The 26,281-nt window shown below is 35.3% G+C and overlaps 1 protein-coding gene across 1 annotated transcript in view; it reads right to left on the bottom strand.

The window, feature by feature from the left end:
* The window catches only part of LOC309855308 (uncharacterized protein), a gene marked incomplete at its 5' end in the record, with an annotated part of 197,637 nt that overhangs the window by 80,484 nt on the left and 90,872 nt on the right, over window positions 1–26,281 (bottom strand). The window lies entirely within an intron of this gene.

Here is a 26,281-nt window from a genome sequence, read left to right as displayed (position 1 = left end):
TCTGGTAAAGAGGGGACACTATGTTACAAAGCACCACAGGAATGCTTCTTCATGAAGCTACTACTTTTAAGATCAGGAGACATAACTCATTTTCCTAACACACAGATAACCGCAGTTATAAAAATGAAGAAATAGAATAAAATCTATCTCCCCTAAATGAAATAAGACAAAATCACACAAAAGATCTAAATGAAACAGAAATAAGCAATATACCTGATAAAGTTACTCACTGGACTTGAGAGAACAGTGGAGGTTCTCAATAAGACCTTTAACAAAGAGATGGAAAATATAAAAAAGAGCCTACCAATGTTGAAGAACTCAGTAACTCATATTAAAAATATACTAAAAGGAATCAATGGCAAATAAGAGGGTGCAGAAGAATGGGTCAGCAAGCTGGGAGAATATGGTAAATAATCAAGCTAAGCAACAAAAAGAAAAAAAATGACAGCAGGTTAAGGGAACTCAAGTATAATAACATTCACATTACTGAGATCCCAGAAAGAGAAGAAAGTGAGTAGGAGGCAGAAAATTATTTGAATAAATAATAGCTGAAAACTTCTCTAAAGAAGGAAATAGATGTCCAGATCCAGGAGGCACAGAGAGCCCACAACAAAATTAATTATAGCAGGTCCACACCAAGACTTATAATAATTAAGATGGCAAAACACAGTGATAAAGAGAATTTTAAAAGCTGAAAGAGAAAACAGTTTATGTATAAGGGAAGCCCATGGTCTATCACTTGATTTTTCAGCAGAAACTTTGCAGGCCAGAAGAGTATGGCATGATAAATTCAAAATTCTGAATGGAAAAAATAATAACAAAACGTACAACAGAATATTATTCTTCCTAGCAAGGCTACCATTCAGAAAGGAAGGAGAGATAGTTTCCCAGACAAACAAAAGTTAGAGGAGTTCATATCACTAAACCAGCCTCGTAAGAAATGTTAAGGTAATTTCTCAAGTGCAAATAAAGGTCTTAAGAGGAAAATTATGGAATGAAAAATTTTTGCAGGTGAATACAAACATAATAAAAGGAGCAGATTAATCACTTAAAAACCAGTACAACATTTAAAGCATTATAGCAACAAAGTCAAAAAATATGTCAGTCAAGGGATTCACAAAAGGATGTAAAGTATAACTCATATACAAAAAATGTTGGAGCAGGAGAATAAAAATTTAGAGCTTTTAGAATAGGTTCAAATTAAGCCACAATCAACTTAATATAGACTGATATATGTCTAAGATGTTATGATCCTAATGTAGTCACAAATCAAATAGATACACACACACACAAAAAGAAAAAAATCCAATCATTGTCCCTAAAGAAAGCCATCAAATCACAAGAGAAGAGTGAGAGAAGAAAGGAACAAAGAAAAACTGGGAAGGCACCCATAAAACAAGTAACAAAGTGGCAAAAAATACATACCTATCACTAATTACTTTGAGTGTAAATGGACTGAATGTTCCAATAAAAAAAATATTCAGTGACAGAATGGAAAACAAAATGAAAAAGCAAGACCCATCTATAAGCTACTGATAAAAGACTGACTTCAGACCTAAAGACACATGCAGATTAAAAGTGAAAGTGGACAGACCATTTACCAAGCAAACAAAAGCAAAAAAAGTAAGCTGGGCTAGCAATACTTAAATTGATTGAAATAGACTGTAAAACAAACACTAACAAAGACAATGAAAGACATTACATAATGATAAAAGGAACAATCCAACAAAATATAACAATTATAAATATTTGTGCACCCTGCACAAGAATGCCTAAATTCATAAAGCAACTATGAACAGAAAAAAAAGGAAAAAATGGACAGTAATACAATAAAAGCAAGGAATTTTAACACCCCTTACATCAATGAATACACAGAAAGTTAATAAGGAAAGAGTAGTTTTGAATGACACAGTAAACCAGATGGACCTGATATAGTCAAAACATTCCATCTAATAATAGGGGAATACATATGCTTTTCAAGCACACATGAAACATTCTCCAGAATAGACCAAATGATAAGCCTCAGAACAAGTCTCAATATATTAAAAAAACATTGAAATAATATCATGCATATTTTCAGGCCACAACAGTATGAAACTAGAAATCAACCACAAGAAAAAATTTACAAAGAATACAAATATGTAGAGATTAAATAACATGATACTTAACAATGAATGGGTCAACCAAGATCAATGAAGAAATAAAAAAATACATTGAGACAAGTAAAAATTAAAAACTACTGGCCCAAAAACTTTGAGATGGAGCAAAAGTCCTAAGATTATAACCATACGGACTTATCTCAAGAAGAAATAAAAATCTCAGGCAACCTAAACTTGTACCTAAAGAGCCTAGAAAGAAAAGAAAAAGAAACCCTAAAGCTATTGAAGGAGACAATAAAGACAAGCAGAAATAAATGAGATGGAGAATAAAAAAGAAAAGAGTAGAGCAAATAAATGAAACCAGGAGCAGGTTCTTTGAAAAGATTTTTTTAAGAAAACTCTGGTCACATTCAATCAAAAAAAAGAAGAAATAAGACACAAATATAATCAGAAACGGAGGGGGAGAAATAACCAAAACCACAGAAATACAAAGCAATGAAAAATATAAGCCAAGAAATTAGACAACTTAGAAGAAATGGATAAATTCCTAGAAACATGTCTTCCAAAACTGAATCAGAAAAAAAAAGAAAATCTGAACAAATTATTCCCAATGAAACTGAATCAGTAAATTCCCAAAAAAGAAATGATCAGGACTAGAGGACTTCCCTAGAGGTGATTAGAAATCACTAGAGGTGATTTCTATCCAACATTTTAAGAAAATTTAATATCTATTCCCAAACTATTCCAACAGTTATAAGAGGATAGAAAGCTTTCATGTTCATTCCATAAGACCAGCATTCCCTTGATGCCAAAACCAGATACAGACATTATAAAAAAAGAAAACTACAGATTAACTCTGATAAACACAGATGCAAAAATCCTCAACAAAATATTAGCAAACCAAATTCAGCAATACATTTAAAAAATCATTCACTACAATCAAGTGGGATTTATTCCAGGGATGCAAGGATGGTTTAATATTTGCAAACCAGTGTGTATATCACGTTACCAAGAGAAAGGATAAAAACTGTATGATCATCTCAATAGATGGATAAAAATAATTTGACAACTATAACATCTATTCATAATAACCTCAACAAAGTAGGTTTGAAGGAAACACCTCAGCATAAGAAAGGCTATGTACAATAAACCTTGCCAAAGAGGCAAAGAATCTATACTCAGAAAACTATAAAGTACTCATGAAAGAAATTGAGGAAGACACAAAGAAATGGAAAAATGTTCCATGCTCCTGGATTGGAAGAACAAATATTGTGAAAATGTCTATGCTACCTAAAGCAATCTACACATTTAATGCAATACCTATCAAAGTACCATCCATCTTTTTCAAAGAAAAGGAACAAATTCCTAAAATTTATATGGAACCAGAAAAGACCTCGAATAGCCAAAGGAATATTGAAAAAGAAAGCCAAAGTTGGTGGCATCACAATTCTGGACTTCAAGCTCTATTACAAAGCTGTCATCATCAAGACAGCATGGTACTGGCACAAAAACGGACACATAGATCAATGGAACAGAATAGAGAGCCCAGAAATAGACCCTCAACTCTACGGTCAACTAATCTTCGACAAAGCAGGAAAGAATGTCCAATGGAAAAAAGACAGCCTCTTCAATAAATGGTGTTGGGAAAATTGGACAGTCACATGCAGAAAAATTAAATTGGACCATTTCCTTACACCACAAAAATAGACTCAAAATGGATGAAGGACCTCAATGTGCGAAAGGAATCCATCAAAATCCTTGAGGATAATGCAGGCAGCAACCTCTTTGACCTCAGCCGCAGCAGCATCTTCCTAGGAACATCGCCAAAGGCAAGGGAAGCAAGGGCAAAAATGAACTATTGGGATTTTATCAAGATCAAAAGCTCTTTCACAGCAAAGGAAACAGTTAACAAAACCAAAAGACAACTGACAGAATGGGAGAAGATATTTGCAAACGACGTATCATAAAGGGCTAGTGTCCAAAATCTATAAAGAACTTAGCAAACTCAACACCCAAAGAACAAATAATCCAATCAAGAAATGGGCAGAAGACATGAACAGACATATCTGCAAAGAAGACATCCAGATGGCCAACAGTCACATGAAAAAGTGCTCCATATCACTCCGCATCAGGGAAATACAAATCAAAACCACAATGAGATATCACCTCACACCAGTCAGAATGACTAAAATTAACAAGTCAGGAAATGACAGATGCTGGCAAGAATGCAGAGAAAGGGGAACCCTCCTATACTGTTGGTGGGAATGAAAGCTGGTGCAACCACTCTGGAAAACAACATGGAGGTTCCTCAAAATGTTGAAATAGAACTACCCTATGACCCAGCAATTGCACTACTGGGTATTTACCCTAAAGATACAAATGTAGTGATCCGAAGGGGCACGTGCACCCAAATGTTTATAGCAGCAATGTCCACAATAGCCAAACTATGGAAAGAACCTAGATGTCCATCAACAGATGAATGGATCAAGAAGATGTGGTATATATACACAATGGAATACTATGCAGCCATCAAAAGAAATGAAATCTTGCCATTGCGACGACATGGATGAAACTAGAGGGTATCATGCTTAGCGAAATAAGTCAAGCAGCAAAAGACAACTATCATATGATCTCCCTGATATGAGGAAGTGGAGACGCAACATGGAAGGTTAAGGGGGTGGGAGAAGAATAAATGAAACAAGATGGGATCAGGAGGGAGACAAACCATAAGTGACTCTTAATCTCACAAAACAAACTGAGGGTTGCTGGGGGGAGGGGGGTGGGAAGCAGGGGGGTGGTTATGGACATTGGGGAGGGTATGTGCTATGGTGAGTGCTGTGAAGTGTGTAAACCTGGAGATTCACAGACCTGTACCCCTGGAGATAAAAATATATGTTTATTAAAAAAATAGGCTATGTATGAAAATCCCACAGCTAACATTATATTCAATGGTAACAAACTTTTTGAGAGCTTTTCCCTTAAGATCAGGAAAGACAGGGATGTCTACTCTTTCCACTTTTATTCAACAGAGTACTGAAAGTCTTCACTACAGTAACCAGACAAGAAAAAGGCATTCAAATTGGTAAGAAAGTAAATCCTTCACTATTTACAAATGATATGATAGTATATATAGGAAACCCTAGAGACTACATCAAAAAACTACTAGAACTGATAAATTAATTCAGTTAGGTCACAAGTTACAAAATCAATATACAAAAATCAGTTGTATTTCTGTACCCTAATAATAAAGTACTAGGAAATGAAATTAAGAAAACAGTACCATCTACAATTTCACCAAAAAGAAAACATGTACCTAGGAATGAACTTAACCAAGGAGGTGAAAACTTTGAAAACTATAATGCACTGATGAAAGAAATTGATCAATTTCTTTCCACAAACAAATGGAAAGATATTCCATGCTCATGGACTGGAAGAATCAGCATTTATAAATGTCCACACTATCCAAAGCAATCTACAGATACAATATCATCCTTATCAAAGTACGAATGTCATCTTTCACAAAACTAGAACGAATAATCATACAATTTGTATGGAACCACAGAAGACCCAGAACTGCCAAAGCAATTCTGAAAAAGAACAAAGCTGGAGGCATCACAATCTCAGATTTCAAGATAAATTACAAAACCATAGTAATAAAAACAGTATGGTACTGACACAAAAACAGATCACTGATCTATAGGATAGAGAGGCCAGAAATACACCCACATTTAAATGGTCAATTTAAGACAAAGGAGGTAAGAATATACAATGGGAAAAAGTCTCTTCAACAAATGATGCTGTGAAAACTGGAGAGCACATGTAAAATAATGAAATTAGACCTAAATGTGAGACCTGAAACCATAAAATTCCTAGAAGAAACATATGTAGTGATTTATTTAATATTGGTCATAGAAACATTTTTCCATAAATATTTCTTCAGACAAGCAAAATTAAACTACTGGGACTACAATGAAATAAAAAGCTTCTGCATAGCAAAGGAAGCCATCAACAAAAGAATTCAATGTAATGAATAGGAGAATATATTTGCAAATGATATCTGTAATAAGGGGTTATTTTTCAAAATAAAGAAATCCTTTAGTTCAACATTAAAAAAAATCCAATTAAAAATTTCAGAGAACCCAAATAGACAATTTTCCAAAGAAGACACAGATGGCCAAGGGACACATGAAAAGATACTCAACATCATCATCAGGGAAATGAGAACCAAAATCACAATGAGATATCACCTCACACCTGTCAGAATGGCTAAAATAAAATGCAGAAGATATAACAAGTGTTGATGAGGATGTGAAGAAAAGAATCCCTTTTGTACTATCAGTGGGAATTCAAATTGGTGCAGCATCTATGGAAAAAGTTCCCTCAAAAAATTAAAACTAGAATTACCATATGATCCATTAATCCCAATACTGGGTATTTGCCCATCCAAAAACAAAAACACTAACCCAACAAGATACATGCTTATATGCTTAATGGACCCTAATGCTTAATGCAGTGTTATTTACAATAGCCAATATGGAAGCAATCCAAGTGTCCATCCATAAGTAGATAAAGAAGATGTGATTTACATATTCAATGAAATATTACACAACCACAAAAAAAGAATGAGATCTTCTTATTTGCAACAACATGGGTGGACCTATAGGGTATATGACTAAGTGAAAAAAGTTAAGAGAAACACAAATATCATATGATTTCATTCATATGTGGAATTTAAGAAACAAAACAAATGATCAAACAAAAAAGGATACAAATACATTTCTAAAGTATGGAGGACAAACTTGTTATTACCAGAGGGCAGGCAGGTAGGGAGATGGTTAAAATAGATAAAGGGGATTAAGAGTATACTTATTGTGATGAACACTGAGTAATGCATAGAATTGTTGAATCATTATATAATACACTTGAAACTAAATAATGCTGTATGTTAATTATACTTCAATTTAAAATAAACCCTTTGTCTGATCCTTGACAACAAAATAGGAACCTTTATAAAAATAAGGTATTTTAGTGACTTTGGTGTAATTTAAAAGTTTGAAAATATTCCCAATACATTAATTTTGGATTTTCTGTTTCTTTCTATACAGCTATTTATTTTAATTCCAGATATGTTACTAAGAATATCTAAAATGTCATTAAATACACGCACAATATTCTAGAATATTAAGTGAGCACCCTATTTGAAATTGAAATTCCAAATCTGTAATTCATGTCCTTCTTATCCTTTACTGTATTCTTGCAATTACACTCATATCTCTCTAAAATTCTCCATAATTTACTTTATATTGTGTCTATTGTGTGTCCTCCCCACATTGCAATGTAGAGTACTTACATATCCCTAAGTCTGAAATATGCCATCCTATGACAGGTGCTTAATATATACTTAGTGGATGAATTGCATTATTGAACACTGCCAGGACACCATACATAAAGCAGGTAGACTCAATACTTATTCTGAGGTTCAATTAGTATTGGATAGTGTCATGCTTGGTGACTCAGGAGCTCATACTGACAGCTGCTTTCCTCTAAGGGAGTCTTGCTCACTTTCTTCTTCCCAAAGAAATATACAAGAGTCCTAGGGTAAGAGAAGTTGGGGAAATAGGTGTATGTGTGTACATCCATATACATACATGTTTATATATGAAGAAACATGTTTTATAGAGGCATTTAGTTCCTCTATTGTTTTATAATTTCAACCTTTAAATAAAGTCCTATTCATGGAAGAGTATTAAAAATGTAAATTTCTAATCTGGTTGAAACTGAGATTAGGTCCAATAATTTAAAGAGCTCTTGTGCATTATTTTGTTTCTTATATTCCACATATGAGTGAAATCATATGGTATTTGTCTTTCACTTATTTTGCTTAACATTATACTCTCTAGATCCACCTATGTTGTTATAAATGGCAAAATTTCATTCTTTTTTTGGCTGAATATATATATATTCAGCCATATATATATGTGTATATATGAATACATACACACACACCACTTCTGTATCCATCGATGTATCAATGGACACTTGGGTTGCTTGCATAATTTGGCTATTGTAAATAATGATGCAATAAACAGGGGTGCATATATCCTTTCAAACCAATAGACTATTAGCTACAGAGAACAAATAGATGGTTATCAGAGGTGAAGGCGATTAAGAGTACACTCATCATGATATGCAGTGAGTAATAAACAGAATTGTTTAATCACTATATTGTACACCTGAAACTAACATAACACTATGTTAAATATACTGAAATTAAAATAAAAAAGAGTCTTTTGTTTACATTTTGGTAAGAGCCTAGTTTCCAGTCATACACCAGTGATTAAATGTACAAATTTTACATCCAAATGGCACAGGTGTAATTATTTCTCTACTTAATTAATAGTATGACCTAGGGCAAGCTTCTTTATTTTAAAAAATATAGTCCTCCAAGTTCATGCTATTTTTGTGAAGATTAAATGGGTACTTATATATAAAGCATTTAAAGTAGTGCCTTAATGATGGGCATTAAGGAGGACATTTGATATAATGAGTATTGGGTGTTATATGTAACTGATGAATCACTAAATTCTAACTCTGAAACTTATGATATGCTCTTTGTTAAATGATTTTAAATAAAAATAAAAATAAAGTAGTGTTTACTTTACCCACAATGAAGGCTTGGAAGGCAAGGTAGACATTCCCTGTCAGGACAACAGATCCTCTTTTTAACTATGTGACCCATATCACATGGTACTGAAACCCTAAAGAGTGAATCCTCAAGTCTTAAATCTATTGACTCTTCTCTGCCCTTTGCATTCCCTCAACTTCCCAGACCCTCCTCTTTCTCACCTTTATGCAGGCTGGAGTCTCAGGAAGAGACACGGGGACATGTGCTTGCCTGACATCATTTCTCTTCAATCTCATTTCTTACTTCTTTCTTCTCCAACCTCCAGGATTCGAAAGGACTTTGTTTTCCCACTCTTCTTGATCATATCTTTCTGTGTAAGAAAACAAACCTAAAACTTAAACATAATAGTGGAAATACTTTTTCTATACTGAGCAGTAAACTCTATTATTTCCATGACTGCAATCATCCAGAATTATGCTCAGCCAAAACAGAACTAAGGAAGTTTAGGAAATCATTTCACAGAGTCTAGCTGGCAAGTCTTGTTTTGCTACAAAATCTTATTTTGAATGTGAGAAGTTAAATTATATCTAACTTTTTAATTTGGCATGCCTTCTATAATAAATAATGATCTCTCCTTGGATTAACTGATCCTTTGGGGTAACTAGGAAGGAAGTGATATACTTGAGAAGCAAAAGAAAAACTGTTATTTTTCAAACTATACCACATTTTTTACACTTATTACTTTAATAGTACATAAGCTTTTTATTTATATTATGCTTTTCTTAAAATGAAAAACAACTGTTTCAAAGAATTTATAGATTAAAAATTATAATAATAGTTTATGCTATGTTGAAAGCAATAAATAACTTTATTAAGTTATTAACTTTATTAAAACCCTGTTCTATGTTATTGGATAATCAGAAGTAGATATGCTGTAGGAGTCCATTTATGAGGATTTACTTAATGATCCCTATTATGAGATGAGACCTATACACCAATTTCATGGCATGTGTGGTACACTGGATGGTGACCCACCTCCCCAAACATATCTATGTCCTATCTCTGGAAAATGTGAATACTACCTTATTTGTAAAAAGTCTTTGTAAATGTAATTAAGTTAAGGACCTTGAAATGAGATCATTCTGGGTTACCCCAAGTGGGCCCTAAACCCAATGAAAACTACCCTTGTAAGAGTCAGAAGAGAAGATTCACAAAGGCAAAGGCAGAGATGAGAATGAGCAGCCATAAGCCAAGAAATGTCAAAAACCACCTGAAACTGAAAAAGGCATGAATGTCATATTAGATGACGAATGTAAACCACTTAGCAAGAGGACTGGTACTTGGTAAGAATGCAGTAAGATCATGGTTTTTGTTATGCCACTTATATTAGCAATAAATTCTTGGCACCTTTTCCTCTTTATCTGTGAAAACAGGATAATAAACAACTTGTAGAATCTGGATGAGGATGAAATTATATGAAGGGCTAAGTAAGCATTAGCTTCATTCTTTCATTTTACGTGAAGTGCTATTCATTGTGGGCATTCAGCTTCCTTTTCTCATCTTTTGGACAATGTTTCTCTTGATTGTACTGTGTTCTTAGTAAAATGTTTATTATATCTACTAGAGTAAAATTATTTTTTTCACACTGCTTTCACTATCTCTTGTAATTACTAAACTATTAAATACTTTCTTTATTGATTTTTACATTATGCCAAACTATTTACATTTAATATCTTAAACTGAATAATATACCATGCTATTTTTGTTGCCAATCAAAATAGCTATATGTCTGAAAAGTCATCATCTATATGGCCTAGTCTCAATATGCATTTTAAGCCACCTCTACAACGTTTAGTTGGCTATATCCTTATTCGGTAAACAACAAAATGGAAGTTGTTCTTCATATCTAAGACATATATACTTCCATTCTCTGGGGCCAGTTTCCTGATGTCCTTAGATTACCTACATGGGACTTGCTTAGAGTCTTTGATTCTGATTTTTGTATTGGCTCAGCTATATTCAATATGTATTTTTCAAAAATTACACCATATATCAACCTCTGTGCTAGGTTGTGTTCAAGATTAGAACAGAGAACAAAATAGACATGAAGTACTCAGAGCTTAATCTCCTGGAGAACCTGGATAGTTACAGGCAATGTTGTACATGTTATGAAAGTAAAATACAAATTGCTATTGCTTATGGATACATACATATAAGGGTTTCTTAGCTTACATTTAAAGATAAGGAAGACTTTTCCTGAGCCTATTACCCAAAATGAAGACCTAAAGGATGAACAGAAATGGCCGATGCAAAGCATTGATTATGGGCATAAAGGAAGAACGTTCTAAACAAAAATCTTTGATACAAGAGATAGCATGTAATAATCAGGGAAATTAGAACCTATGTAAATATGTGTGTGAATTTGAAATGAGAATAAGATTAGACAGGAAGCTTGAAGAAATCAAGGGTTATGAATCTATAGAAATAATAATATATAAATTATTATTTGAATTTTATAAATTTTGACCTATTTTTCAGAATCACCTACTTTTCAGAGTTTAATGCATTTTCATACTTATATATGTATGTGTGTTATACATACATGTATACTCAGTTTCTTCAGTTACACTGGCTGGTTTGGGAAGGCTATAAATTTTTAAAAGATGAAAAAACAAAAACAAAAACGTAAGACCAATCACAAAACAAAAAACAACAAAAACCTTTGAGTCCAGAAGATGATACAAAACATGGTTCTACTTTTTCCCTCAAGAAGACTCTTTGCCCATAGAAAGTGCATCCTGAATGAGCATGGGGAGTCATGTCCCATGGGACACTGCCACTCCTTGCCATTCTCTCACCAGCTCTTTCCTACCCCCTTCATCTTCCCTTTGTTTCTACTCCTCTGCTTACCATGAAAGGATACCTCCTTGTAGTATATTAGAAACTCCAGGCAGTTTTGGTAAATATGGGACCAGAGGAGTCCCCTAATATTCTATAAAGCCCAGAGAAAGAGAGCCCCTCTGGGACCCCCTATGAGCCAGAAATTACAAAGATGTCTGTATGGTATGTCAAAGCTCTCTCATCAAAGTTCACAGAGATCTCTATGTGGTGGCCTAAGGCCTCTACAGGGCTGGATAAAAAGCCAAATACTTTTGTTTGCCAAAGAGGAATGAAGAAGCAGCTGAAGGAGAGACATGGCTAGAAAAGAGAGTGTTCAGTGGAAAACTAGTAGCTGTAAAATCCAAATGACAATATGTATATCTCTGCAGATAACAATGTATAGAGATAACCATGACCAAGGAAGGACAAGAGGTGCCTCCACTTCAGAAACTTGGCATAAAGAATGTTTCCAAGAATTTGGATCTGGCCGTGGAGAAAGAAGAAATTCTTAATGAATGGATACAAGTTTCTTCTACCTAATGAAATGAGATTCTCAAAATAAAAATTAAATTCAGCTACAGAATAAATTAATTTGACACTTTTTCACCCGTGGGATTTGTCCTGGAAATTAGACATGCTATACCACTAAACCCTTGGCTGTCTCCTTCACTCTCTTTTAACAAAGACCCCTTTCTATTGAAGGAAAAAGGGAATAAAAACCATAGAAGAGATGCATAAATATTATCCTGCCACATAAAGACAATTTTGATTAATGGGAATAGCTATTTTTTATAATAATTACTGCATATACTTTTTTATTCAAAAACATACCTTGACAACTCTGATCTTATGAGTTTAAAAAAAAGTGTACATATATATATATATATATATAGAGAGAGAGAGAGAGAGAGAACATGTCTACCCACACTTAACTCACACAAGGACAGAATAAAAATGCCTGTGAATAAACTTACTAATGATAAAAAAAAAAAACAATTTCTTGAGGAAAAAAAAACTATTTTAGTCTTTTTTTTTTTTAAAGATTTTATTTATTTATTTGACAGAGATCACAAGTAGGCAGAGAGGCAGGCAGAGAGACAGAGGGAAGCAGGCTCCCCGCTGAGCAGAGAGCACAGATGTAGGGCTTGATCCCAGGACCTGGGATCATGACCTGAGCCGAAGACAGAGGCTTTAACCCACTAAGCCACCATGGCGCCCCTTATTTTAATTTCTGCTAATTATTTGGATTTCACCATTGGACCTCATTTCCATATCAAACTTGAAGCCAAACAGGCATCCATAGTTCTACCAACAGCTTTTTCTTAAGTTTCAATATTGTTTTTTGTTTTTTTTATTTTATTTATTTGACAGAGAGAGAGAAATCACAAGTAGGCAGAGAGGCAGGCAGAGAGAGAGAGGGGAGAGGAAGCAGGCTCCCTGCGGAGCAGAGAGCCCGACGTGGGGCTTGCTCCCAGGACCCTGGGATCATGACCTGAGCCGAAGGCAGAGGCTTTAACCCTCTGAGCCACCCAGGTGCCCCTCAATATTGTTTTGAAGGACTTTTACATATGTTATCAGAATATGAGAAAAATTACTGATATATTGTTATAAAATGTTCAATCTAAAAATACATTAAACCATTTTAATTAAATGTTTGCAAAAGAATATTTAAATGATATTTGCTTTAATAAAAATTGATTTTAACAAAAGCATTATATGTTGAAAGACACTTCTAGATTTTTTTCTTAAAGACAATTAAATTGAATAGCAAGTTTTGTTGAAAAAAAACATTGGCAAAAATTGAATTAACTTTGAAAATGACAAGCCTCCTGAAATTAATATTATGGAAACTCACAAAGTAAGAAACAAGAAACCATGGAGTGATCATTATACATGTACAAATTATGATATAGAATTGCGTTGTTTCCTAACTCAAATTGTGTTCAATTTCCCGTTTCTTATTTGTTCCCACTTCTGGATAGAAACAACAGAGTACATCACAAGTATAGGCTAAATTTATTTTGCCAGTGATGCTTGGCAAACAATTGCCGTAGTGATCATTGTGGCTGATCAATTTAATTAAATGTCAGAATCAATGCACCATAGGTGAATGAGGTGAATTGTTACCAGGCAAATCCGACTTTTTTATCCAAAGCAAAGATACATTGAACTGGGATGTTCATTATTTTAGTTTTCCATGATTTAAGAAGACCATCAGAGGGCTTGTCTTTATTGAAAATACACAGTTCTGCAGTACTTACAAACTGTAAATGACATTTGAAGCTGTTACAGACTTAGCTCTGACTTATTGGGTATATAATACAAGCCCATTTGGAATTTTTCCTTATATAACCACTAAGAGCTAAGTAAGGGGGTTCTGTAAGTGATGTAAAGAGGTTCTATAATACCGATGTGGGTTTTGCCAGCATGATTAAGCTGGGATCATACAGAGAAGTTAGTACCTCAAAATATAATGGATGGACTCCAGCTACAGCCCATCTAATATAAGTACACAGTTCCAGATAGTGCCAGGGTCAGTAAGTCAGACTGATTAATGGGTGTCAGCTGCTCAGAAGCAGTAAGAGTTCAAAGACAATAAATCTTACACTATAGCCAAGATCTAGCCAGCAGTTTTGAGGAAGACGGGGAGACAAATATGTGGCACAATGACCACAACTCTAAAAAATATAACTATCTGGACTTGTCTGGACAGACAAGCTGGACAAGTCTGTGTATTCTGGATACAATAATATAAAATATCCAAGACTCCTAAAAGAAATTAGCAAAACATTTAACGAGAACATAGAAAACAGCAACTATTTAATTTGGTAAAGACAATTTAGTTGTCCTAAGTAAATATATTTTCAATTTTAATATATATTAAAAAAAAAAACACAGCTGTACAAAAAACAAATATAAGGATTTAATAAAAAATAGAATCGGCTAATCTGATTCCAAAGAGCAGAATTTCCTTTGAGAAACTGAAAATCAAAAAGAGTATTTTTGGAAAGGTATTTGTTATTTTAAAATACCAAATACAGATTATATTATAAAAGGAAATGAGCTATACCTCTTTCCCTCCTGGATTTTGTTTATTTTTTTTTTAATTAAAGATTTTACTTATTTGACAGAGATCATAAGTAGAGAGGCAGGCGAGGCAGGGGGAAGCAGGCTCCCTGCTAAACAGAGAGCCCGATGCGGGACTCGATTCCAGGACCCTGAGATCATGACCTGAGCTAAAGGCAGCAGCTTAACCCACTGAGCCACCAGGCACCTTCCATCTTGGATTTTTAAAAAATGTTCAGAAATTAGAATCTTTTTTGAAAATCAACATATATAATGTGCAATTAAACTTACACACAACATACACCTACTAATTGCTTTAATTTCTATCTTTGATTTCTCCAAATACTATGATGATCACGATGATCCAGTTGGAAAAGATGATCTTCAATATTTTTTTTTACATTCTGAATAGAGATTTATAGATTTATAGATTTCACTTAAATCTATGTCTAAAATCTATATATTTCACTGAAATCAGAAAATGCAACCTTTTAGTAAAATATGATCTAGCTACTAGGCCAGAACTCAATATTCAGCACTAAAATGAAAAACTTCAAGGACTTCTGGGAAGATGATGCAGTAGAAGGATCCTAAGCTCAACTCATCCCAGAGACACACCTAAAGAATAGCTACCTTAGTGCAACTAACCCAGAAAATGATCTGAAGACTGGCAGAACAGACTTTCCACAGTTAATCATAGAAAGGAGACCACCTTGAAAATGGTAGGAGTGTCAGAGACCCAGTCAGGAACCAAACTCCAGTGAGACCTCAAATGGGAGGAATATCACATGCATAGAAAGGAAAAGGAGCAGACTCCACACCAGGCATCCTAGACATAGAGAACTTGAACCAGGAAGATGAGACCCTGTAATTGGTTTGAAACCAGCAGGGCTTAACTTCATGAGTTTTTACAATTACTGGTGCCTAAAAATTAGTGAGCTTAGGCCTTGGAGAGAGGCAGAGGGCAACAGGAAAGTGAGTCCACCCCCTTAAAGACCCAGGATAACAAGCCCCTGGAAGATACAGCATAGAAACAACAATTTGAAAAGCATCTGGGTTGTATGTGAAGGAGATTTATTTACTCATCTCTCTGAACACGTGCTGGAGAACAAGAATCTTTAGGAAACTTTTCCAAGAACACAAAAGCTGGCAGGTATCATCTGTTCCAGTACCCCAAACCTGTATGGCTGGACACTGGCAGGGACCAGCAAACACACTCCAACTAACTTGCTAACACTATACATACCACCCCTGCATTCTCTTTCAGATCTATTCCATCCAACCTAGTCCACTTGGCAGAAGATACTACAACATGGCTTATGCCCAATCTCATCCTGTAAGCAGCCCCAGCAGGGAATGCCACCACTCCAAGGTGACTCCTGCCCCGGGAAGAGGGGAGAAAGCCCCAGTAGACAGACTGGGGGTACGCATCTCATCTGACTGCTGGCCCCACCCACAGACAAAAGCCTCTCAAGAGCCAAGACAGGGAGAGCACCCAATGGTTTGGCATGATATCAGCCCAGGCAGACTGCCAAGGGCTGGTATCTGGTATGATTGCCAACACTACCCACTATAAGGCTGTGGCAGCCCTGACTGGCCCCTTAACAGCACAGGGACTAAACCATGCCCAGTATACCAACAACAAAAAAAAATGGGCTAGCCCAGGCTATAGGACCAAAGGCAACTGTGGCTCAACCACAATAGGCTTCACACAACATACCTGAAAGGTGTTATGGTGAACAGGGAACATTGTGCTATAGAGCATCACAGGACTTCTTCATAAACCAGCACTTTCAAAATAAGGAGATAGAGCTGACTTTCCTAATATGTAGAAATAAACAGAGTTATGGGTGTCTCAGTCAGTTAAGCATCTGACTTTTAATTTCAGCTCATGTTTTGATTTCAGGGTTATGGGTTCAAGCCCCATGTTGGGCTCCACACCCAGTGTGTGGAGCTTACTTAGAAGAAAGAAAGAGAGAGAAAGGGAAATAAAGAAAGAAAAAGGGAGGAAGGAAGGAAGGAAGGAAGGGAATAGAGTTAAAGGGGAGACAGGAGAATATGTCCTCCGTAAAAGAAAAGGACAAGAGCACAGCAAAAGAGCTAAATGTGAAACAGAAAATAAGCAATATGCCTGATAAAGAATTCAAAGTAATGGTTATAAAGAGAGTCATTGGACTTGATAAAAGAGTTAAAGTTCCCAATAAGATCTTCAACAGATGGAAATGTTAAAAAAAAAAAAAGCAAAAACAACAAAAAAAATCAAAGATGAAGATCTCAATAATTGAAATAAATTTAACTAAAGGGAATTAATAGCAGATTAGAGGAGGCAGAAGAATGGATCAGTGAGCTGGAAGACAGAGTAATGGAAGACAAGAAGGCTGAATAGCAAAGGAAAAAAAGAATAGTAAAAAGTGAGAATAGGTTAGAGGAAGTTAGCAACATCACTGAGCATAGTAACACTTGCATTATAGAGATTCCAGAAGGACAAGACATAGAGAAGAGGGTGTAAGTTTTATTTGAAGAAATAATCATTGGAAATTCTGAATGTGGGTAAGGAAACAGACATCCAGATCCAGGAAGCAAAGGAAATCCCCCCAAAAAATCAACCCCAAAAGTTCCAAAACAAAACATATAATAATTATGTAATATTATTTTAATTAAAAAGGCAAAATGTAAGGGAAATAATGACACCATGAAACATTCCAATGTCACAATTATTGGAATCCCTGAGGGGGAGGAGAAAGAAAGAAGAATAGAGGATGTAGTTGAACAAATTCTCCATGAAAATTTTCCCAATCTGGGAAATGGAACCAGGGTTCATGTCCTAAAGTCAGAAAGGTCTCCCCCCAAGATCAGAGAATCTAAAAAGACCTTGACACACCTGATTGTGAAACTAATGACTCATAATTTTAGACAGAGCTCTTGAAAGCATGTAGAGGGAAGAGATTCCTTAGGAACAGAGGAAGGCCCATCAGAATAACATCAGACCTATCCACAGAAACCTAGCAAGCCAAATAGGGCTGGAAAGATGTATTCAGGGCACTAAATGAAAAGAACATGTAGCCAAGAATATTTTATCCAGCAAGGCTAACATTCAAAAAGGATGGAGAGATAAAGAGCTTCTAAGAACAGCAATGTTTAAAAGAGTATGTGACCACCAACCCGGCACTATAAGAAATATTAAGAAGGATTCTATAAGAGAAGAAAGAACCCAAGAGTGTCATAGAACAGAAATTTACAGAGACAATCTATAGAAACAAGGACTTCACAGGCAACACGATGTCAATAAAAACATATCTCTCAATAATCACTCTCAACATGAACAGCCTAAATGCACCCATAAAATGGCACAGCATTGCAGACTGGATAAAATGACAGGAACCATCCATATGTTGTCTACAAGTAAGACCCATTCTGAACCTAAGGATACATCCAGACCAAAAGCGAAGGGATGAGAAACATCTTTCATGCCAATGGGTCTCAAAAGAAGGCTGTGGTAGCGATTCTCATATTAGATAAATTAGATTTTAAACTAAAGAATGTAGTCAGATAATGAAGGACACTATATCATTCTTAAAGGGCCTATCCATCAAGAAGATCTAACAATTGTAAATATTTATGCCCCCAGTACGGGAGCAGCCAACTACATAAGACAACTGTTTATCAAGATAAAGAGTCATATGGATATGAATACATTAATAGTAAGGGATCTTAACATGCCACTCTCATTAACAGGCAGATCATCCAAGCATAAAATCAATATAGAAATAAGAGCATTGAGTTACACATTGGACCAGATGGACCTTATAGATATATACAGAATATTCCACCCCAAAACAACAGATTACTCATTCTTCTCAAGCACACAAGGAACTTTCTCCAGAACAGACCACATACTAGGTCACAAATCAGGACTCAACTGATACCAAAATATTGAGATTATTCCCCACATATTCTCAGACCACAATGCTTTGAAACTGGAACTCAACTACAAGAAAAAGTTTAGAAGGAATTCAAACACTTGGAAGCTAAAGACCATATTGCTTAAGAATGTTTGGATCAACCAGGAAATCAAAAAAGGACTTTAAAAATTCAAGGAAACCGGGACGCCTGGGTGGCTCAGTTGGTTAAGCAGCTGCCTTCGGCTCAGGTCATGATCCCAGCGTCCTGGGATCGAGTCCCACATCGAGCTCCTTGCTCCGCAGGGAGCCTGCTTCTTCCTCTGACTCTGCCTTCCACTCTGTCTGCCTGTGCTCGCTCTCACTCTCTCTCTCTTACAAATAAATAAATAAAATCTTTTAAAAAAAATTCATGGAAACCAATGAGAATGAAGACACTTCAGTCCAAAACCTATGGGATACAGCAAAGATGGTCCTAAGGGGGAAATACATAGCCATCCAAGCCTCACTCAAAAAACTGAAAAATCCAGAATACAGCAGCTGTCTTTACACCTTAAAGAACTGGAGAATCAAAAACAAATTAAGCCAACTCCACACAGAAGAAGGGAAATAATCAAGATTTGAGCAGACAGATAGAAACACATCAACAAAACTAGAAGCTAGGGGCGCCTGGGTGGCTCAGTGGTTTGGGCTGCTGCCTTCGGCTCGGGTCATGATCTCAGGGTCCTGGGATCGAGCCCTGCGTCGGGCTCCCTGCTCCGCAGGAAGCCTGCTTCCCTCTCTCTCTCTTTCTCTGCCTGCCTCTCTGCCTACTTGTGATCTCTGTCTGTCAAATAAATAAATAAAATCTAAAAAAAAATTAAAAAAAAAAACTAGAAGCTAGTTTTTTAAAAAAAATCAATAAGATTGATAAACCATGGGCCAAACTAATTCAAAAGAAAAGAGAGAGGACCCAAATTAATAAAATTATGAATGAAAAGGGAGAGATCATGACTAATACCAGGGAAACAGAAACAATCATCAGAAATTATTATCAACAGTTATATGCCAATAAGTAAAGAAACCTAGATGAAATGGATGCATTTTCTGGAAACCTATGAACTTCCAAAACTGAGTCAGGAAGAAACTGACAACCTGAATAGACCAATATCTAGTAAGGAGATAGAAGCACATATCATAAAACTCCCAAAAAACAAGAGCCCTGAACCTGACGGATTCTCTGGGGCATCCTAACAAACATTCAAGGAAATAACACCTACTCTCCTGAAGCTGCTTCAAAAAATAGAAAGAGAAGGAATACTTCCAGACTCTTTCTATGAAACCAGCACTACCTTGATCCCCAAACCAGGCAAAGACTCCACCAAACAGGAGAATTTCAGATCAATATCCCTGATGAATATGGATGCCAAGATTCTCAACAAGCTAATAGGATCCTAAAGTACATTAAAAAGATTATCCACCATGACCAGGTGAGATTTATCCCTGGGATGCAGGGGTGGTTCAACATTCACAAATCAGTCAATGTGACAGAACAAATTAATAAGAAAAGAGAGAAAAACCACATGGTACTCTCAATTGATGCAGAAAAAGCATTTGACAAGATACAGCATCCATTACTGATTAAAACATTTCAAAGTATAGGGATAGAGGGAACATTTCTCAACTTTGTAAAATCTATGAAAAACCCACAGCAAATATCATGGGGAAAAGCTGACAGCCTTCCCTTTGAGATTAGGAACATGACAAGGATGCCCACTCACACCACCCTGATCGCAACAGTGATCAGACAACAAAGAGAAATAGAAGATATTCAAATTGGCAATGAAGAAGTCAAACTCTCTCTCTTTGCAGATGCCATGCTACTTTATATGGAAAACCCAAAAGATTCCACCCCCAAACTACTAAAACTCATACAGCAATTCAGTAATGTGGCAGGATAAAAAATGTACAGAAATCAGTTGCTTTCTTATACACTAACAATGAAAATACAGAAAGGGATATTAAGGAACTGATTCCATTTATTTATGGAATTGATTTCCATTTATTTATGGAGAACCTTAAGATACTGGGAATAAACTTAACCAAAGAGGTAAAGGATCTGTAATCAAGGAACTATAGAACACTCACGAAAGAAACTGAAGAAGACAAAAGGATGAAGACCATTCCATGTTCATGGATTGGGAGAATAAACATTGTTAAAATGTCTATACTGCCTAGAACAATCTATATTTTCAATGCCTTTCTGATCAAAATTCCACCAGCACTTTTCAAAGAGCTGGAGCAAACAATCCTAAAATTTGTATTGAACCAGAAAAGACCCCAAATTGCTAAGGAAATGTTGAAAAAGAAAAACAAAACTGGGGGTATCATGTTGCCTAAGTTCAAACTTTACTACAAAGCTGGGATCACCAAGACAGCATGGTACTGGCACAAAAACAGACACATAGACCAATGGAACAGAGTAGGGAGCCCAGATATGAACCCTCAACTCTGTGGTCAAATAATCTTTAACAAAGCAATAAGAAATATACAGTGAGAAAAAGACAGTTTCTTCAGTAAATGGTGCTGGGAAAATTGTGGACAGCTATGTGTAGAAGAATGAAACTCAACCACTTTCTTACACCCTACATGAAGATAAACTAAAAAATGGATAAAAGACCTCAATATGAGGCAGGAATCTATCAAAATCCTACAGGAGAATATAGGCAGCAACCTCCTTGACATCGGCCGTAGCAACTTCTTTCAAGACATCTCTCCAAAGGCAAAGGGAACAAAAGCAAAAATGAACTTTTGGGACTTCATCAAGATCAAAAGCTTCTGCACAGCAAAAAACAAAAACAAAACCAAACAAACAAAAACAAAACAGACAACAAAACAAAGAGGCACCCCACAGAATGGGAGAAGATATTCTCAAATGACAGTATAAAGGACTGATATCCAAGATTTATAAGGAACTGCTCAAACTCAACACACACAAAACAGATAATCACATCAAAAAATGGGCAGAAGACCCTTTTAGTATTTTAGGTACAAAAGCAGTAAAATCAATTATATCCTTAAAAATCAGTCAAGGTATTAACAAAATTAAAAATGTGAAGTATGACATATACATAAAACTTGTCAGGAGAGTGGAAACAGTGTTTTTAGAATGCATTCAAATTTCAGGGATCACTAACTTAATATAGACTGCTATATGCATAATATATTATATATGAACCTACCAATAACCACAAATCAGAAATCTGTAATAGATACACAAAAAATTAAGAGAAGAAATCCTGGCATATCACTAAAGTAAGCCATCAAACGGCAAGGGATAAGAGCAGAAGACAGGAATAGAAAGGAAAAATAAATAGATAACAAAATGCAATAAACACATTACTTTGAATATAAATGGGCTAAATGCTCCAGTGAAAAGACACAGAGTGACTGAAGGGATAAAAAAGCAAGTCTCATGTATATGCTGACTACAAGAGTCTCAAATCCAACTTAAAGAAACATGAAGACTGAAAATGAAGGGGTGAAAAAAATGGAAATAAAATGAAAGCTAGGGTAGCAACAAATATAGCATACAAAGTAGAATTTAAAAGAGATTATAACAAGAGACAAAGACACTCTGAAATGATAAAGATAACAGTCCAACTAAAGGATATAACAATTATAAATATTTATGCAATCTGCATGAGAGTGCCTAAATACATAAAGCAATTATTAACAGATATAAAGGAAGAAATTGATAATAATACAGTAATAGTAGCAAACTGTAACACCCAATTTATACCCATAGATACATCATCCAGACATAAAATCACTAAAGAAATTGGTTTTGAATGATACATTGAATCAGATGGACCTAACCAATATATTCAGAACATCCCATCCAAAAATAGCAAAGTACACATTCTGTTCAAGCATATAGGAAACATTCTCCCCACATGTTAGACCACAAAACAAGTCTCAAAAATTTCAAAAGACTGAAATCATATCATGCATTTTTTCAAACCCCAACAGTATGAAACTAGAAATCAATCACAAGAAAAATCAGGGAAGAACACAAGGACATGGAGGCTAAATTAAAATTCCACTAAAAAATAAATAGCTCAGCTAAGAAACCAAAAAGGAAATTAAAAAAAAATACATTGAAACAAATGAAAATGAAAACACAACAGCCCAAAATCTTTGGGATGCAACATAAGCTGTTCTAAGAGGGATAATTATAGCTAAATAGAACTATCTCAAGAAGGAGGGAAAATATCAAATAAACCACTTAACCAAACACATAAAAGAGCTGGAAAAAGGAGAAAACACATAGCCCAAAGAAAGCTAAGAGAAGAAATTGCATAATAAAGATCAGAGCAAAAATAAATGAAATGGGGGTGGGGGGCACAACTGAACAGATCAATGAAACCAGGAGCTAGTTCTCTGAAAAGATCCACAAAATTGAGAAACCTTTAGCCAGACTCAACAAAAAGAAAAGACTCAAATAAATAAGATCAGAAATCAAGGAGAAGAAATAACATTGAACACAAAATACAAAGGATTTTAAGAGAATATTATGAAATGTTATATACCAACAAATTGAACAGCCTAAAAAAAGGCATATTCCTTGAAACAAGAGCAATTACTAGCAGTGAAATTGAATAAGTAATCAACAAACTCTTAATATAAACATCCAGGAGCATATAGCTTCACAGGTGAATTCTACCAAACATTTAAAGAGGAGATAATATCTAATCTTCTCAAACCATTCCAAAATACTATAAGTGGTAAGAAAGATATCAAATTCATCCTACAAGACCAATATTACCTTGATCCCAAAACTACAAAAAAAGGGAAAACTACAGGCCAGTATCTCTGATGAACATCTATGCAAATGTCCTCAACAAAATATTAGTAAACTGAATCCAACAATACATTTTTAAATGTTTATTTTTATTTATTCATTTTCCCATTATTTTTATTTAAATTCAATTAACACAGAATGCATTATTGGTTTCAGAAGCAGAGATCAGTGATTCATCAGTCTTATATAATACCCAGTGCCCATTATATCATGTGCCTTCTTTAATGTCTATCACCCAATTACCCCATACCCCCACCTTCCTCCTCTCCAGCAACCCAAGTTTGTTTCCTATGATTAAGAGTCTTTAATGGTTTATCTCCCTCTCTGGTTTCATCTTGTTTTATTTTTTTCTCTCTTCCCCTATGATCCTCTGTTTTGTTTCTTAAATTCCACATATCAGTGAGAACATATGATAATTATCTTTCTGTGTTTGATTCATCTCACTTAGCATAATACCCTCTAGTTCCATCCATGTTGTTATAAATGACAAGATTTCATTTTTTTGATGGCTGAGTAGTAGTACTCCATTGTATATATATATAGTACATCTTTATTCATCCGTCGATAGACACCTGGCTTCGTTCCATAGTTTGGCTACTGTGGATATCACTGCTAAAACCATTGGGGTGAAGGTATACCTTTGGATAACAATATTTGTAACTTTGGGGTAGTCAGTAGTGCAATTGTTGGGTCATAGGTAGCTCTATTTTCAACTTTCTGAGGAACCTCCATACCGTTTTACAGAGTGGCTACACCAGCTGGCATACCCACCGACAGCAAGGATTTCTCCAAATCCCTACCAACATTTCGGGAGTGGTTAATTTTAGTCATTCTGACTGATGTGAGGTGGTATCTCATTGTAGTTTTGATTTGTATTTCCCTGATGCTGAATCATGTTGAGCATTTTTTCAAGTGTCTGTTGGCCATGTGTATGTCTTCTTTGGAGAAATGTCTGTTAATGTCTTCTGTTTCTTGATTGGATTATTTTTAAAAAGCATTCCCTTGATCAACTGGGATTTATTCCAGGGATGCAAGGAGAGTTCAATATTCACAAATCAATCAACTTGATATATCATATTAAGAAGAGAAAAGACAAAAAAAATATGATCATCTCAGTAGATGCAGAAACAGCATTTGACAAAGTATGTCATCCATTCATGATAAAAACTATCAACAAAGTAGATTTAAAGGGAACACACCTCAACATGATAAAGACCATGTATAAAAAACCCACAGCTAATATACTCAATGATTAAGAACTGAGATCAGAAACAACACAAGGATGTCTACTCTCTCCACTTCTATTGAACTTAGTAATGCAAGTCCTCCCTACAACAATCAGATAAGAAAAATGAAATAAAGAGCATCCAGAGATGCCTGGGTGGCTTGGTTGGTTAAGTATCTGCCTTCGGCTCATGCCAGGACCCTGGGATCAAGTTCTGCATTGGCTCCTTGCTCAGTGGGGAGCCTGCTTCTCCCCCTGCCAACTGCTCCCCTGGTCTGTGCGCTAGCTCTCTCTCTCTCTCAGATAATAAAATCTTTAAAAGAAAGAAAGAAAAGGCATCCAAATTGCTAAGAAAGAAGTAAAACTTTCACTATTTGCAGATGACATGATACTTTACATAGAAAACCCTAAAAATGTCACCAAAAAGTTACTAAAACTGATAAATGAATTCAGTAAAGTCACAGAATGCAAAATGAATATAAAGAAATCCATTCTAGGGGCACCTGGGTGGCTCAGTGGGTTAAAGCCTCTGCCTTTGCCTTGGGTCATGATCTCAAGGTCCTGGGATCAAGCCCCACATCAGGCTCTCTGCTAAGCAGAGAGGCTGCTTCCCCCAACCCCAGCCTGCCTCTCTGCCTATTTGTGATTTCTGTCAAATAAATAATTTAAAAAAAAAGAAAAAAAATCCATTCTATTTCTATATACTAGTAATAAATTAGAACAAAGAGAAATTAAGAAAACAATCTCATTTACAACCACACCAAAATACTACAATACTTAGGAATAAACTTAACCAAGGAGGTGAAAGACCTGTACTCTGAAAACTGAGATGAAAGAAACTGAAGATGATAGTAACAGGTGAAATGATATCCCTTGCTCATGGACTGAAAGAACCAATATTTGTAAAATGTCCATACAACCCAAAGCAATCAATAGATTTTGCATCTTACTCATTGAAATACCAACATTTTTCCCAGAACTAGAACAAAAAAATCCTAAAATGTGTATGAAATGATAAAAGACCAGTTAAAGGAACCTTGAAAAAGAAGAACAAAGCTAAAGCTACCACAGTTCCAGATTTCAAGATAAATCACAAAAAGTATGGTACTGATAGAAAAACAGACATATTGATCAATGGAACAGAATAGGGAGCCCCAAATAAGCCATACTTATATGTCAATTAATCATCAACAAAGGAGGTAAGACTATATACAATAGGGAAAAGGCATTTTCCAACTAACTGTGCTAGGAAAACTGAACTGGCAAAGCAAAGGAATGAAAATTATCCCCCTCTCTTACATCACACATAAAAATAAGCTCAATACACATTAAAGACCTAAATGTGAGACCTGAAACCATATAACTCCTAGAAGAAAACATATGTAGTTATTTCTTTGATGTGGGTCATAGTAACATTTTTCTAGATATGTCCTCAGACAAGAGAAATGAAAGCAAAATTAAACTATTAGGACTACACTGAAACAAAAAGCTTATGCACAGCAAAGGAAACCATCAGCTACATGACAAGGTAAGCTACTGAATGGAAGAAGACATTTGCTAATGATATATCAACTAAGCAGTTAATATCCAAAATATATGAAGAAATTATGCAACTCAATAAAAAATTATAATATATTAACAATG

Source organism: Mustela nivalis, assembly GCF_964662115.1.
Source record: "Mustela nivalis genome assembly, chromosome: 20".
Classification (NCBI taxonomy): Eukaryota; Metazoa; Chordata; class Mammalia; order Carnivora; family Mustelidae; genus Mustela; species Mustela nivalis.
This window is presented reverse-complemented; position numbering and strand designations above follow the sequence as displayed.